This window comes from Sturnus vulgaris, chromosome 7 (genome assembly GCF_052056855.1).
Source record: "Sturnus vulgaris isolate bStuVul1 chromosome 7, bStuVul1.hap1, whole genome shotgun sequence".
Taxonomy (NCBI): Eukaryota; Metazoa; Chordata; class Aves; order Passeriformes; family Sturnidae; genus Sturnus; species Sturnus vulgaris.
The window spans coordinates 1,370,540-1,383,669 of record NC_142249.1 but is presented as its reverse complement, the minus strand read 5'-3'; positions in this window follow the sequence as shown (position 1 = coordinate 1,383,669).

The following is a 13,130-nucleotide window of genomic DNA, read 5'->3' as shown; positions in this document are numbered from 1 at the left end:
ATCCCATGATTCCATGGGAATTTTTTTCAGGGAGCTGGAGGATTCCCAATTCCTGACACTTGGGATGCTGTTGTTCCATCGGAATTTGAGTGGGGAACTGGAATATTTCAAATTGCAGACATCTGGAAAGTTGCTTTTCTTTGGGAATGTGGTGGGATTTGGGGTGGGTTTCTGGGGGATTGTTAATTCCCAACACGCAGAATGCCATTTTCCTATGGCGATTTGGGAGGATAACTGCAGGAGTCAAGATTCCCTGCACCAGGAATGCCATGATTCCATGGGAAATTGCGTGGAGAGCTGGCAGATAATAGATTCCTGATATCTGGAATTCTGTTATTCCTTGTGAATTTCGTGGTTATTTGGGAGGGTGTATGGGAGATTCTAAAGTGCCAACACCCAGAATGCCATGATTCCATGGGAAATTCGAAGGGGAACTGGAGGATGCTCAATTCCTAACAGCTAGAATTCTGTTATTCCATGGCTGTTATGGTGCGGATTTGAAGGATTCGAAATACGTGACACCCAGAAGTGCGTTATTCCCTAGGGATCTGGGAGGGAAATGGGCAAATTCTCAATTCTCAATACCCAGAATGTCGTTATTCCATGGGCTTTTTGGAAGGGAACTCGAGGATTCCAATATCCCCATGCCTGCAAAGCTGTTATTCTATTGGAATTTGGGAGTGGAACTGGAGGATTCCAAATTCCCAATGCCCAGAGTGCTGTCATTGCATGGTTTTGCTGGGAATTGGATAGTGCAAATGGCGGATACCATATTCCCAACACCATGAATGCTGTTTTTCCGAGGTTGTCGTGGGAATTTCAGTGGGCATATGGATGTTTTGAAAATCCCCATACCCGGAATGCAGCTATTCTATGGGAATTTGGAAGGGGAAGTGGAGGATTCTAAATTTCGCACACACAAAATGCCGTTCTTCCATTCGAGTTTGGTGGAAATTTGGGAGAGGAAGAGGAGGAGTTGAAATTAGCAATGAGTGAACTTCTCTTATTCCATGGTTTTGTTGGGAATTTGGAAGGGGAAGTGGAGGATTCTAAATTTCGCACACACATAGTATCATGATTTCGTTACAGGTTGATTGGAATTTGGGCGAGGAACTGGAGCATTCGAAATTCCCAACACATTAAATTGGTTATTTCATGGGAATTTGCAAGGGGAACATGAGGATTCAACCTTCCCAATGCCCAGAATGCCATTATTCCCTAAGCATTTGGGAGTGAAATAGGCAGATTCCAAGTACTCAGCTCCCAGAATGCTGTTATTCCATGGGAATTGGGGTATGGAACTAGATGAAACTCAATTCCCCATGCTTGGGTATGCGTTATTCCATGGGAATATGGGAGACCGTATGGATGATTCGAAATTCCTGATAGCCGGAAGGCCGTTATTCTATGGGAATTTGGATGAGGAAATGGGGTATCCTAAAGTCCTGATACTTGGAATGCCGCTATTGTATGGGAATTTGGTGGGATTTTGGGACAGCTTCTGGGGGGTTCCAAATTACAAAGTAACAGAATGCAATGTTTCCATGGGAATTTGGGAGGGGAAGAGGATGATTCTCAGTTCGTGAAATCTGGAATGTTGTTATTCCATGGGAATGTGGTGGGAATCTGGGAGGCTGTACGGGGCATTCTCAATTGCTCACACCTGGAATCCCATGATTCCATGGGAATTTTTTTCAGGGAGCTGGAGGATTCCCAATTCCTGACACTTGGGATGCTGTTGTTCCATCGGAATTTGAGTGGGGAACTGGAATATTTCAAATTGCAGACATCTGGAAAGTTGCTTTTCTTTGGGAATGTGGTGGGATTTGGGGTGGGTTTCTGGGGGATTGTTAATTCCCAACACGCAGAATGCCATTTTCCTATGGCGATTTGGGAGGATAACTGCAGGAGTCAAGATTCCCTGCACCAGGAATGCCATGATTCCATGGGAAATTGCGTGGAGAGCTGGCAGATAATAGATTCCTGATATCTGGAATTCTGTTATTCCTTGTGAATTTCGTGGTTATTTGGGAGGGTGTATGGGAGATTCTAAAGTGCCAACACCCAGAATGCCATGATTCCATGGGAAATTCGAAGGGGAACTGGAGGATGCTCAATTCCTAACAGCTAGAATTCTGTTATTCCATGGCTGTTATGGTGCGGATTTGAAGGATTCGAAATACGTGACACCCAGAAGTGCGTTATTCCCTAGGGATCTGGGAGGGAAATGGGCAAATTCTCAATTCTCAATACCCAGAATGTCGTTATTCCATGGGCTTTTTGGAAGGGAACTCGAGGATTCCAATATCCCCATGCCTGCAAAGCTGTTATTCTATTGGAATTTGGGAGTGGAACTGGAGGATTCCAAATTCCCAATGCCCAGAGTGCTGTCATTGCATGGTTTTGCTGGGAATTGGATAGTGCAAATGGCGGATACCATATTCCCAACACCATGAATGCTGTTTTTCCGAGGTTGTCGTGGGAATTTAAGTGGGCATATGGATGTTTTGAAAATCCCCATACCCGGAATGCAGCTATTCTATGGGAATTTGGAAGGGGAAGTGGAGGATTCTAAATTTCGCACACACAAAATGCCATTCTTCCATTCGAGTTTGGTGGAAATTTGGGAGAGGAAGAGGAGGAGTTGAAATTAGCAATGAGTGAACTTCTCTTATTCCATGGTTTTGTTGGGAATTTGGAAGGGGAAGTGGAGGATTCTAAATTTCGCACACACATAGTATCATGATTTCGTTACAGGTTGATTGGAATTTGGGCGAGGAACTGGAGCATTCGAAATTCCCAACACATTAAATTGGTTATTTCATGGGAATTTGCAAGGGGAACATGAGGATTCAACCTTCCCAATGCCCAGAATGCCATTATTCCCTAAGCATTTGGGAGTGAAATAGGCAGATTCCAAGTACTCAGCTCCCAGAATGCTGTTATTCCATGGGAATTGGGGTATGGAACTAGATGAAACTCAATTCCCCATGCTTGGGTATGCGTTATTCCATGGGAATATGGGAGACCGTATGGATGATTCGAAATTCCTGATAGCCGGAAGGCCGTTATTCTATGGGAATTTGGATGAGGAAATGGGGTATCCTAAATTCCTGATACTTGGAATGCCGCTATTGCATGGGAATTTGGTGGGATTTTGGGACAGCTTCTGGGGGGTTATAAATTACAAAGTAACAGAATGGAATGTTTCCATGGGAATTTGGGAGGGGAAGAGGATGATTCTCAGTTCGTGAAATCTGGAATGTTGTTATTCCATGGGAATGTGGTGGGAATCTGGGAGGCTGTACGGGGCATTCTCAATTCCTCACACCTGGAATCCCATGATTCCATGGGAATTTTTTTCAGGGAGCTGGAGGATTCCAATTCCTGACACTTGGGATGATGTTATTCCATCGGAATTTGAGTGGGGAACTGGAATATTTCAAATTGCAGACATCTGGAAAGTTGCTTTTCTTTGGGAATATGCTGGGATTTGGGGTGGGTTTCTGGGGGATTGTTAATTCCCAACACACAGAATTCCATTTTTCTATGGCGATTTGGGAGGATAACTGCAGGAGTCAAGATTCCCTGCACCAGGAATGCCATGATTCCATGGGAAATTGCGTGGAGAGCTGGTAGATAATAGATTCCTGATATCTGGAATTCTGTTATTCCTTGTGAATTTCGTGGTTATTTGGGAGGGTGTATGGGAGATTCTAAAGTGCCAACACCCAGAATGCCATGATTCCATGGGAAATTCGAAGGGGAACTGGAGGATGCTCAATTCCTAACACCTGGAATTCTGATATTCCATGGCGGTTATGGTGTGGAGCTGAAGGATTCGAAATACGTGACACCCAGAAGTGCGTTATTCCCTAGGGATCTGGGAGGGATATGGGCAAATTCTCAATTCTCAATACCCAGAATGTCGTTATTCCATGGGCTTTTTGGAAGGGAACTCGAGGATTCCAATATCCCCATGCCTGCAAAGCTGTTATTCTATTGGTATTTGGGAGTGGAACTGGAGGATTCCAAATTCCCAATGCCCAGAGTGCTGTCATTGCATGGTTTTGCTGGGAATTGGATAGTGCAAATGGCGGATACCATATTCCCAACACCATGAATGCTGTTTTTCCGAGGTTGTCGTGGGAATTTCAGTGGGCATATGGATGTTTTGAAAATCCCCATACCCGGAATGCAGCTATTCTATGGGAATTTGGAAGGGGAAGTGGAGGATTCTAAATTTGGCACACACAAAATGCCGTTCTTCCATTCGAGTTTGGTGGAAATTTGGGAGAGGAAGAGGAGGAGTTGAAATTAGCAATGAGTGAACTTCTCTTATTCCATGGTTTTGTTGGGAATTTGGAAGGGGAAGTGGAGGATTCTAAATTTCGCACACACATAGTATCATGATTTCGTTACAGGTTGATTGGAATTTGGGCGAGGAACTGGAGCATTCGAAATTCCCAACACATTAAATTGGTTATTTCATGGGAATTTGCAAGGGGAACATGAGGATTCAACGTTCCCAATGCCCAGAATGCCATTATTCCCTAAGCATTTGGGAGTGAAATAGGCAGATTCCAAGTACTCAGCTCCCAGAATGCTGTTATTCCATGGGAATTGGGGTATGGAACTAGATGAAACTCAATTCCCCATGCTTGGGTATGCGTTATTCCATGGGAATATGGGAGACCGTATGGATGATTCGAAATTCCTGATAGCCGGAAGGCCGTTATTCTATGGGAATTTGGATGAGGAAATGGGGTATCCTAAATTCCTGATACTTGGAATGCCGCTATTGCATGGGAATTTGGTGGGATTTTGGGACAGCTTCTGGGGGGTTATAAATTACAAAGTAACAGAATGGAATGTTTCCATGGGAATTTGGGAGGGGAAGAGGATGATTCTCAGTTCGTGAAATCTGGAATGTTGTTATTCCATGGGAATGTGGTGGGAATCTGGGAGGCTGTACGGGGCATTCTCAATTCCTCACACCTGGAATCCCATGATTCCATGGGAATTTTTTTCAGGGAGCTGGAGGATTCCAATTCCTGACACTTGGGATGATGTTATTCCATCGGAATTTGAGTGGGGAACTGGAATATTTCAAATTGCAGACATCTGGAAAGTTGCTTTTCTTTGGGAATATGCTGGGATTTGGGGTGGGTTTCTGGGGGATTGTTAATTCCCAACACACAGAATTCCATTTTTCTATGGCGATTTGGGAGGATAACTGCAGGAGTCAAGATTCCCTGCACCAGGAATGCCATGATTCCATGGGAAATTGCGTGGAGAGCTGGTAGATAATAGATTCCTGATATCTGGAATTCTGTTATTCCTTGTGAATTTCGTGGTTATTTGGGAGGGTGTATGGGAGATTCTAAAGTGCCAACACCCAGAATGCCATGATTCCATGGGAAATTCGAAGGGGAACTGGAGGATGCTCAATTCCTAACACCTGGAATTCTGATATTCCATGGCGGTTATGGTGTGGAGCTGAAGGATTCGAAATACGTGACACCCAGAAGTGCGTTATTCCCTAGGGATCTGGGAGGGATATGGGCAAATTCTCAATTCTCAATACCCAGAATGTCGTTATTCCATGGGCTTTTTGGAAGGGAACTCGAGGATTCCAATATCCCCATGCCTGCAAAGCTGTTATTCTATTGGTATTTGGGAGTGGAACTGGAGGATTCCAAATTCCCAATGCCCAGAGTGCTGTCATTGCATGGTTTTGCTGGGAATTGGATAGTGCAAATGGCGGATACCATATTCCCAACACCATGAATGCTGTTTTTCCGAGGTTGTCGTGGGAATTTCAGTGGGCATATGGATGTTTTGAAAATCCCCATACCCGGAATGCAGCTATTCTATGGGAATTTGGAAGGGGAAGTGGAGGATTCTAAATTTGGCACACACAAAATGCCGTTCTTCCATTCGAGTTTGGTGGAAATTTGGGAGAGGAAGAGGAGGAGTTGAAATTAGCAATGAGTGAACTGCTCTTATTCCATGGTTTTGTTGGGAATTTGGAAGGGGAAGTGGAGGATTCTAAATTTCGCACACACATAGTATCATGATTTCGTTACAGGTTGATTGGAATTTGGGCGAGGAACTGGAGCATTCGAAATTCCCAACACATTAAATTGGTTATTTCATGGGAATTTGCAAGGGGAACATGAGGATTCAACGTTCCCAATGCCCAGAATGCCATTATTCCCTAAGCATTTGGGAGTGAAATAGGCAGATTCCAAGTACTCAGCTCCCAGAATGCTGTTATTCCATGGGAATTGGGGTATGGAACTAGATGAAACTCAATTCCCCATGCTTGGGTATGCGTTATTCCATGGGAATATGGGAGACCGTATGGATGATTCGAAATTCCTGATAGCCGGAAGGCCGTTATTCTATGGGAATTTGGATGAGGAAATGGGGTATCCTAAAGTCCTGATACTTGGAATGCCGCTATTGTATGGGAATTTGGTGGGATTTTGGGACAGCTTCTGGGGGGTTCCAAATTACAAAGTAACAGAATGCAATGTTTCCATGGGAATTTGGGAGGGGAAGAGGATGATTCTCAGTTCGTGAAATCTGGAATGTTGTTATTCCATGGGAATGTGGTGGGAATCTGGGAGGCTGTACGGGGCATTCTCAATTCCTCACACCTGGAATCCCATGATTCAATGGGAATTTTTTTCAGGGAGCTGGAGGATTCCCAATTCCTGACACTTGGGATGCTGTTGTTCCATCGGAATTTGAGTGGGGAACTGGAATATTTCAAATTGCAGACATCTGGAAAGTTGCTTTTCTTTGGGAATGTGGTGGGATTTGGGGTGGGTTTCTGGGGGATTGTTAATTCCCAACACGCAGAATGCCATTTTTCTATGGCGATTTGGGAGGATAAGTGGAGGAGTCAAGATTCCCTGCACCAGGAATGCCATGATTCCATGGGAAATTGCGTGGAGAGCTGGCAGATAATAGATTCCTGATATCTGGAATTCTGTTATTCCTTGTGAATTTCGTGGTTATTTGGGAGGGTGTATGGGAGATTCTAAAGTGCCAACACCCAGAATGCCATGATTCCATGGGAAATTCGAAGGGGAACTGGAGGATGCTCAATTCCTAACAGCTAGAATTCTGTTATTCCATGGCTGTTATGGTGCGGATTTGAAGGATTCGAAATACGTGACACCCAGAAGTGCGTTATTCCCTAGGGATCTGGGAGGGAAATGGGCAAATTCTCAATTCTCAATACCCAGAATGTCGTTATTCCATGGGCTTTTTGGAAGGGAACTCGAGGATTCCAATATCCCCATGCCTGCAAAGCTGTTATTCTATTGGAATTTGGGAGTGGAACTGGAGGATTCCAAATTCCCAATGCCCAGAGTGCTGTCATTGCATGGTTTTGCTGGGAATTGGATAGTGCAAATGGCGGATACCATATTCCCAACACCATGAATGCTGTTTTTCCGAGGTTGTCGTGGGAATTTCAGTGGGCATATGGATGTTTTGAAAATCCCCATACCCGGAATGCAGCTATTCTATGGGAATTTGGAAGGGGAAGTGGAGGATTCTAAATTTGGCACACACAAAATGCCGTTCTTCCATTCGAGTTTGGTGGAAATTTGGGAGAGGAAGAGGAGGAGTTGAAATTAGCAATGAGTGAACTTCTCTTATTCCATGGTTTTGTTGGGAATTTGGAAGGGGAAGTGGAGGATTCTAAATTTCGCACACACATAGTATCATGATTTTGTTACAGGTTGATTGGAATTTGGGCGAGGAACTGGAGCATTCGAAATTCCCAACACATTAAATTGGTTATTTCATGGGAATTTGCAAGGGGAACATGAGGATTCAACGTTCCCAATGCCCAGAATGCCATTATTCCCTAAGCATTTGGGAGTGAAATAGGCAGATTCCAAGTACTCAGCTCCCAGAATGCTGTTATTCCATGGGAATTGGGGTATGGAACTAGATGAAACTCAATTCCCCATGCTTGGGTATGCGTTATTCCATGGGAATATGGGAGACCGTATGGATGATTCGAAATTCCTGATAGCCGGAAGGCCGTTATTCTATGGGAATTTGGATGAGGAAATGGGGTATCCTAAAGTCCTGATACTTGGAATGCCGCTATTGTATGGGAATTTGGTGGGATTTTGGGACAGCTTCTGGGGGGTTCCAAATTACAAAGTAACAGAATGCAATGTTTCCATGGGAATTTGGGAGGGGAAGAGGATGATTCTCAGTTCGTGAAATCTGGAATGTTGTTATTCCATGGGAATGTGGTGGGAATCTGGGAGGCTGTACGGGGCATTCTCAATTCCTCACACCTGGAATCCCATGATTCCATGGGAATTTTTTTCAGGGAGCTGGAGCATTCCCAATTCCTGACACTTGGGATGCTGTTGTTCCATCGGAATTTGAGTGGGGAACTGGAATATTTCAAATTGCAGACATCTGGAAAGTTGCTTTTCTTTGGGAATGTGGTGGGATTTGGGGTGGGTTTCTGGGGGATTGTTAATTCCCAACACGCAGAATGCCATTTTCCTATGGCGATTTGGGAGGATAACTGCAGGAGTCAAGATTCCCTGCACCAGGAATGCCATGATTCCATGGGAAATTGCGTGGAGAGCTGGCAGATAATAGATTCCTGATATCTGGAATTCTGTTATTCCTTGTGAATTTCGTGGTTATTTGGGAGGGTGTATGGGAGATTCTAAAGTGCCAACACCCAGAATGCCATGATTCCATGGGAAATTCGAAGGGGAACTGGAGGATGCTCAATTCCTAACAGCTAGAATTCTGTTATTCCATGGCTGTTATGGTGCGGATTTGAAGGATTCGAAATACGTGACACCCAGAAGTGCGTTATTCCCTAGGGATCTGGGAGGGAAATGGGCAAATTCTCAATTCTCAATACCCAGAATGTCGTTATTCCATGGGCTTTTTGGAAGGGAACTCGAGGATTCCAATATCCCCATGCCTGCAAAGCTGTTATTCTATTGGTATTTGGGAGTGGAACTGGAGGATTCCAAATTCCCAATGCCCAGAGTGCTGTCATTGCATGGTTTTGCTGGGAATTGGATAGTGCAAATGGCGGATACCATATTCCCAACACCATGAATGCTGTTTTTCCGAGGTTGTCGTGGGAATTTCAGTGGGCATATGGATGTTTTGAAAATCCCCATACCCGGAATGCAGCTATTCTATGGGAATTTGGAAGGGGAAGTGGAGGATTCTAAATTTCGCACACACAAAATGCCATTCTTCCATTCGAGTTTGGTGGAAATTTGGGAGAGGAAGAGGAGGAGTTGAAATTAGCAATGAGTGAACTTCTCTTATTCCATGGTTTTGTTGGGAATTTGGAAGGGGAAGTGGAGGATTCTAAATTTCGCACACACATAGTATCATGATTTCGTTACAGGTTGATTGGAATTTGGGCGAGGAACTGGAGCATTCGAAATTCCCAACACATTAAATTGGTTATTTCATGGGAATTTGCAAGGGGAACATGAGGATTCAACGTTCCCAATGCCCAGAATGCCATTATTCCCTAAGCATTTGGGAGTGAAATAGGCAGATTCCAAGTACTCAGCTCCCAGAATGCTGTTATTCCATGGGAATTGGGGTATGGAACTAGATGAAACTCAATTCCCCATGCTTGGGTATGCGTTACTCCATGGGAATATGGGAGACCGTATGGATGATTCGAAATTCCTGATAGCCGGAAGGCCGTTATTCTATGGGAATTTGGATGAGGAAATGGGGTATCCTAAATTCCTGATACTTGGAATGCCGCTATTGCATGGGAATTTGGTGGGATTTTGGGACAGCTTCTGGGGGGTTATAAATTACAAAGTAACAGAATGGAATGTTTCCATGGGAATTTGGGAGGGGAAGAGGATGATTCTCAGTTCGTGAAATCTGGAATGTTGTTATTCCATGGGAATGTGGTGGGAATCTGGGAGGCTGTACGGGGCATTCTCAATTCCTCACACCTGGAATCCCATGATTCCATGGGAATTTTTTTCAGGGAGCTGGAGGATTCCAATTCCTGACACTTGGGATGATGTTATTCCATCGGAATTTGAGTGGGGAACTGGAATATTTCAAATTGCAGACATCTGGAAAGTTGCTTTTCTTTGGGAATATGCTGGGATTTGGGGTGGGTTTCTGGGGGATTGTTAATTCCCAACACACAGAATTCCATTTTTCTATGGCGATTTGGGAGGATAACTGCAGGAGTCAAGATTCCCTGCACCAGGAATGCCATGATTCCATGGGAAATTGCGTGGAGAGCTGGCAGATAATAGATTCCTGATATCTGGAATTCTGTTATTCCTTGTGAATTTCGTGGTTATTTGGGAGGGTGTATGGGAGATTCTAAAGTGCCAACACCCAGAATGCCATGATTCCATGGGAAATTCGAAGGGGAACTGGAGGATGCTCAATTCCTAACACCTGGAATTCTGATATTCCATGGCGGTTATGGTGTGGAGCTGAAGGATTCGAAATACGTGACACCCAGAAGTGCGTTATTCCCTAGGGATCTGGGAGGGATATGGGCAAATTCTCAATTCTCAATACCCAGAATGTCGTTATTCCATGGGCTTTTTGGAAGGGAACTCGAGGATTCCAATATCCCCATGCCTGCAAAGCTGTTATTCTATTGGTATTTGGGAGTGGAACTGGAGGATTCCAAATTCCCAATGCCCAGAGTGCTGTCATTGCATGGTTTTGCTGGGAATTGGATAGTGCAAATGGCGGATACCATATTCCCAACACCATGAATGCTGTTTTTCCGAGGTTGTCGTGGGAATTTCAGTGGGCATATGGATGTTTTGAAAATCCCCATACCCGGAATGCAGCTATTCTATGGGAATTTGGAAGGGGAAGTGGAGGATTCTAAATTTGGCACACACAAAATGCCGTTCTTCCATTCGAGTTTGGTGGAAATTTGGGAGAGGAAGAGGAGGAGTTGAAATTAGCAATGAGTGAACTGCTCTTATTCCATGGTTTTGTTGGGAATTTGGAAGGGGAAGTGGAGGATTCTAAATTTCGCACACACATAGTATCATGATTTCGTTACAGGTTGATTGGAATTTGGGCGAGGAACTGGAGCATTCGAAATTCCCAACACATTAAATTGGTTATTTCATGGGAATTTGCAAGGGGAACATGAGGATTCAACGTTCCCAATGCCCAGAATGCCATTATTCCCTAAGCATTTGGGAGTGAAATAGGCAGATTCCAAGTACTCAGCTCCCAGAATGCTGTTATTCCATGGGAATTGGGGTATGGAACTAGATGAAACTCAATTCCCCATGCTTGGGTATGCGTTATTCCATGGGAATATGGGAGACCGTATGGATGATTCGAAATTCCTGATAGCCGGAAGGCCGTTATTCTATGGGAATTTGGATGAGGAAATGGGGTATCCTAAAGTCCTGATACTTGGAATGCCGCTATTGTATGGGAATTTGGTGGGATTTTGGGACAGCTTCTGGGGGGTTCCAAATTACAAAGTAACAGAATGCAATGTTTCCATGGGAATTTGGGAGGGGAAGAGGATGATTCTCAGTTCCTGAAATCTGGAATGTTGTTATTCCATGGGAATGTGGTGGGAATCTGGGAGGCTGTACGGGGCATTCTCAATTCCTCACACCTGGAATCCCATGATTCCATGGGAATTTTTTTCAGGGAGCTGGAGGATTCCCAATTCCTGACACTTGGGATGCTGTTGTTCCATCGGAATTTGAGTGGGGAACTGGAATATTTCAAATTGCAGACATCTGGAAAGTTGCTTTTCTTTGGGAATGTGGTGGGATTTGGGGTGGGTTTCTGGGGGATTGTTAATTCCCAACACGCAGAATGCCATTTTCCTATGGCGATTTGGGAGGATAACTGCAGGAGTCAAGATTCCCTGCACCAGGAATGCCATGATTCCATGGGAAATTGCGTGGAGAGCTGGTAGATAATAGATTCCTGATATCTGGAATTCTGTTATTCCTTGTGAATTTCGTGGTTATTTGGGAGGGTGTATGGGAGATTCTAAAGTGCCAACACCCAGAATGCCATGATTCCATGGGAAATTCGAAGGGGAACTGGAGGATGCTCAATTCCTAACAGCTAGAATTCTGTTATTCCATGGCTGTTATGGTGCGGATTTGAAGGATTCGAAATACGTGACACCCAGAAGTGCGTTATTCCCTAGGGATCTGGGAGGGAAATGGGCAAATTGTCAATTCTCAATACCCAGAATGTCGTTATTCCATGGGCTTTTTGGAAGGGAACTCGAGGATTCCAATATCCCCATGCCTGCAAAGCTGTTATTCTATTGGTATTTGGGAGTGGAACTGGAGGATTCCAAATTCCCAATGCCCAGAGTGCTGTCATTGCATGGTTTTGCTGGGAATTGGATAGTGCAAATGGCGGATACCATATTCCCAACACCATGAATGCTGTTTTTCCGAGGTTGTCGTGGGAATTTAAGTGGGCATATGGATGTTTTGAAAATCCCCATACCCGGAATGCAGCTATTCTATGGGAATTTGGAAGGGGAAGTGGAGGATTCTAAATTTCGCACACACAAAATGCCATTCTTCCATTCGAGTTTGGTGGAAATTTGGGAGAGGAAGAGGAGGAGTTGAAATTAGCAATGAGTGAACTTCTCTTATTCCATGGTTTTGTTGGGAATTTGGAAGGGGAAGTGGAGGATTCTAAATTTCGCACACACATAGTATCATGATTTCGTTACAGGTTGATTGGAATTTGGGCGAGGAACTGGAGCATTCGAAATTCCCAACACATTAAATTGGTTATTTCATGGGAATTTGCAAGGGGAACATGAGGATTCAACGTTCCCAATGCCCAGAATGCCATTATTCCCTAAGCATTTGGGAGTGAAATAGGCAGATTCCAAGTACTCAGCTCCCAGAATGCTGTTATTCCATGGGAATTGGGGTATGGAACTAGATGAAACTCAATTCCCCATGCTTGGGTATGCGTTATTCCATGGGAATATGGGAGACCGTATGGATGATTCGAAATTCCTGATAGCCGGAAGGCCGTTATTCTATGGGAATTTGGATGAGGAAATGGGGTATCCTAAAGTCCTGATACTTGGA